The sequence below is a fragment of the Dermacentor andersoni genome, chromosome 4, assembly GCF_023375885.2.
Source record: "Dermacentor andersoni chromosome 4, qqDerAnde1_hic_scaffold, whole genome shotgun sequence".
Classification (NCBI taxonomy): Eukaryota; Metazoa; Arthropoda; class Arachnida; order Ixodida; family Ixodidae; genus Dermacentor; species Dermacentor andersoni.
The window spans coordinates 54,539,146-54,544,326 of NC_092817.1; positions in this window are offsets into that span (position 1 = coordinate 54,539,146).

The window sequence follows — 5,181 nt, forward strand, 5'->3', positions numbered from 1 at the left end:
GCCAGGTCATTCCAATGATGACATCTGTACGGGGTGGTCAGAGATTCTTACGATAAAAATTTTAAGGTCTCTTGAACTTACCCGAACGCAATAATGGAGAAACCATTTTATTTCTTCCGCGCAATGAAACTCCATGAGAGAAGCTTCTGCCGTTGCAATACTGAAAGGCATTTATGCCCTCCTGATACTACGTATGCTACTATACGGAGGATTCGGCATTGGGTCACAACGTAATGTGCTTCGTTCGGCCGAAATACCCCGGATCATCGAAGATAGCGTTATGGCGTATCACCAGTATCATTGCAGTGTGCGCCGGGCAGACAAACTTTTTACGACTCTAACTTTGGAGTTTCCGCCAGAAGCGCCAATGTGGCTTAGAAGGAATGCTTTTAGTAAAGTAACGGCTACTTTTTCTTCTTTTCTTTTGTTTTGCGTGTTTCACATTGAGAGGTGTGCAAGAACAGGCTTGCGCATAACAGCGCGCAGTGACTAATATGACACTCATTTACCGCTTCCGCATCGGACTTAAATATTTCTCAAACTGTAACGCCGCTGTCCTGGTGGCGCAACTTTACGGTTACGCGTAGCCATCAGCACGTTCAATTAGGCTTACTTATCTACCAACCCACGTACTTCAGAGACCTCGAGGATTCTGGCGGAGTACGCCAACAGTAGGGTCTTGCCAGAGTCTACGACTACAAAAAGGGCAAAAGCCTAATTTGCTTTGGAACTATGCGTGCGTGCCTGTAACAACTGCGTGAAATTCTTGCTACCATATCTTCAGTTTACTGTAAAAAGAGCACCCGCCTAATAATTCGCGCTAACGTAACACGCTTCACAAACATTTCTACGTTTCGCGCCTCTCTATACTTTGACTTAGTACCGCTCTTGTTAACGCTATAAGAAAAGTACCGACGCATGTGGCAAGCGCAGATGCAGACCAGACCAGATGCAACCACAAGCCTTCACTCCCTCGCACGCGAGCTTACACAGGCCTTGAGGAACACAAGTGAGTTCACCAACGCACGTCCCGACAGATTGGATCCTCGTCTGCAACTCCGTCTTCCACCAGGGATACCACGAGCGGAAGCAACACTTCTGTGCCACGTGTAGCTCGGCGTGAGAAATGCCACGCCTAGCTACAGGTGGCACAGAAGTTGACACAGGTGGTACAGAAGCTTGCGACAACTGTCGCTGCGAGGAGACGATCAAACACCTCCTCTGTGACTGTCCCCATTACAATGTCGCAAGAAAAGTGCTCGCGACCGCGCTCGAAAAAACTGGACAATGGCCCCTTGGCAGAGGAAAGACATCTAGGACACTGGTTCAGAGGAGTTCCGGCACTCAATGCCGGAACCCCTCTGCTCAAGTGTTTAAAAGCTTGGGAATTATGTGATGTAGCGCGTAGCATCGCATTATTGTGTAAATTTCTCTCGATTTTTTTTCTTTTTTAATGTCTTCCTTGTATCACCTTTTATTCCCTTCAGCCTTTTCCTTAGCAAAAGGTAGTCAGCCAGTACTTACACTGGCTAGCCCCCCCCCCCCCCCCCCCCCCCCTGTCTTTCCTTCCTTTTTTTTTCTTTCTCTTCACAGAAAGCTAAAAGCCACGGTTATCTCACACAGCGTTCTCTTACTTTCATGAGCGACCACGTGAACAACGTGTTCATCTAGGTGCCGCAGAAGCCTATTTCATCATCATGGCTATGGCTGTTCACGCTGCCTACGACCGTCCGCGGTTGCAATGGGACCATCGATCATCTTTTCGAGCACAGACTCTCTGATTTATTGAGAAGATTGTTTTTCCTTGTCGTCTTGTGTTTGAATAGTTGCCGACAGAGTGTGAACAGGGTGCAGGGCTTGTCCTCTCTTAAGGGCGCAACTTAATTATCATTTATGTGGTCGTAGGAGCTGAAATGAGGATGGAGGCCGGCAAAGTTGTTTCTCAATTTGTCTCAGAAGTAGGAAGTTTTCAAGCTAAATTGCCTTAAATAGCGTTTTTCGTAAGGGTGGGCAACCTGCAATAGGCTATGCTTGCTCTTTTTAACCTATATTGATCATCTATATTTATTTTCTTTAAGAAATCTGATGTTTTGCTGGCGATAACGCATGCAATCGCAAAACTCTATGCGACACTGATAATGATGTCGGTTAGTCTGCCTATGACGCAATAAGCCTGCGGTGCTCGACATGGGTGGTGGCACCTAAGCATATTTAAAACGAAAGTTATCTATTTCACTAATCGACCTCTAGTAAAGCAATGAACGGGGCTAGTTGGTGGAAGTTCGTGATTATGTTGTGCTTAGTGTTACACTGTCCCTTATGTTCGTCAGTGTAACACTAAGCGCAATATAATCATGAATCGACCTCTTTCCGTTCTAAAGACATACCCAATCAGCACCAAATGATATCAGAACATACGTCGGCGTTCGCTTGAGTTTAATATTAACATGAAAAACTAATATTTACCATTCTTTAATATGATGGTAGCGCTAAAAGGGACGACCACACGGTGAAAAGAGGACACGACGACGAGGCCACACAAAGCGCCTTTTAGCGCTACCATCACTTTTAAAGAATGCATAACCAACTAGCCCAGCATCAAGTTTTATTGAAATTTAATATTTACCACGTTCTAGGTTCAGCGACCTGTCCAGTCGGCTTATGATATGTCAAGCATATGTTACCATATTACGCCGCAACATCAAATATGCGTCAGCTATTTTGGATCTTGACCCCGGGTGGTAAGTGTAAATGATGGCATTTAATCCCTACCAAAACCATGTGAACCGGTTCTTCTTCTGATTATATTCAATATGCACAAGCGCAGGAGCAACAAATACATCGGTGGAGCTTGGGCATCGCACACGCAGTCGTTAAATCTCTCGCCCTTTACTCTTTCATAAACTTAACGGGGGCCAAACAGGTCCAAAAGCATCTCGGATAATCTTCCATCGAGAAAATTCACCGTCTTAAACCTAGTAGTTCATTTCGTGTATAAACCTCTTCAGCCACTTATTTCAACGATAGTCGTTATGTCCCTGCTCCTTTACACATTCATTGTTTTACGGCCCTCGGCTTCTAAAGTGAATTTTTACTTGCCACAGTGTGGATGAACTAGGGTAGGTGGTTTTACCTTATAACACCTCGTAAGAAGGAGGGACTGGTATTGCTTTAAGAATATGCTTTTATGCCTCATCAACTAATGATAGTCCACAAAAAAAGAACAAAAGCGATCGGCCTCTTTATTACATTTTGTTGATTAATCGCTCGGGCTGTTGGAAGCGCCGCGCTACAATTTTTTTGTGCGCTTTCTCTGTCCGCATACCTCTTACTGTCTCGCTACTCCGCGTAAAGTAGCCCTCTTTTGCCTGAAAGGATGTCGTGAAGGATCAGTTGTAATAGTTGTTAATATTGGCGAAAGATGGTAGGATAAAAACAAGTCGGAACGTCGGAAACGAAACATAAAGAAGAAAAATGAAGAAGCCCCTAAACACGGGCCAAATATGTCTTCTTGCTGTCGTTTATTTTCCCATGGCTTCCGTGCTACCAAAAAGTTGGGAACGCTTTCATATCCTGCTTCCTGCTTGTTTTATTTCCTGCAACACCGCCGCGAAAAAGAAACAAGGAAATAATAACAAGAACGAAACGAGAAACAAGCGAGATGTCACGCATACAGGCATTTTCTTCCAGGTAAGACGCTTTTATATCAGAAACTGGCTGAGCCGGGACTATTTGTCGAAAAGAAGACGCGCGCGCAACTCTTTGTACTGTGGACAGCTTCCTAATATCTTCATCCAGTAAGAGGTCGAAGCCTTCGCACACGTCGAGACATCAATATGTCTCCGTCACGTAACCTGCACTGCTTGCCCGAAAAAAAAAAAAAAAGGAGGCGAATCTCAAAAGGCAAGATCTAAGGATTGCGAGCAACACGCCCGAAACAGATGGCGCCGCAAAAGTGCAGCAAATGATGCCTCGGGAAAGTAAAGGTACGAATGGGTGGGAACCGGTATCTGCTTTCCCTTAGATTGAAACCGGCTGATGACCTTAGGCAGGTAGAGTGCTTCCGGGCGTGCCGGTCTGCGAGCTCCCCAGGTACCGCGCCACCTCTGGCGCCTCAGGGAGTGCAGTCAGAATGGAGGCCATTCATCAACTCTCACCACCGTATACCGCCAAGCCGCCCCAGCGGCTTCGCGGCGAGCGCGGACCGCAAACAACGAGTCTGTACAACCTGACCCACTGCCTCCTGCTGTAGCGCGCTTTCCCGCAACACATTTCGGCCGCGAACCAAAAGTAGATACGACAAGGTGAGAGGAAAAGAAAGAAGCACGCCTCCTCCGAACCGCTTGCAATGTTGATGGGTGACCGGAAACAACGCGGCAGCACGACAGAGGAGACCTCTTTCCTACGTTACCTCATTTTCGCGTTGAGCCGAGTTCTTTTCTGTACAGCCTTTCCCGTGTTTTTTTTTTTCTTTTTCTGGAGGCGGGGGGTGGTTCCACGAACGCGCGGCCTTGTAGTGGCATACATAAATAACGGTTGCGTCCTCGCCGGCGCGAACGCCTCGCCCGTTGCAGCCATCGCCACCCGACGTGGGCCGGAAGCGGCGTACAACGGGAAAAGGGAAAGGCCTGAAACAGTATACGAGCGAAGACGACGAAGGGTAGTAAACACATCGGATGTTGCACGGGTCCCTGCAGTGGGCGGTGCCGCCGCCAGCTGCAAATGAAATGCTATCTTCGTCATCATCTGGGGCACGCGCGTTACGACGGGTCGATAAATGCGCGCGGGATGGGTCCAAGTTACGACTGCGCGTTTGTTTTTGCCTCGTCTGGAATGAATGGTTCTGATGAGCCGCAGGTGTTTCCGTAGCCCGATGTCTTCTTCGTCCAACTGCCCGGGAATACTCTCAGCGCTGCAGATTTATTTTCTATAATATTTTTTTTCGAGCGGGGGTTGTATAGAGAGCCGCCTTCCTCGCACTCCCCTTCTCCCCTGCACAAAGGCTGCTCGTTAACTTATTCGGCCGCAACTCTGTCTGAATAATGAACGCATTGGGAATCAATATTAACGGGCGAGTGAAGACGTTGCTGGTTTGAATTTCTTCATAAAGAATACTTGAACTTCAGGACGTCGCATTAGCTCAAACTGAAATCCTTCGTTAATGTTACCTGTTCGCTGATG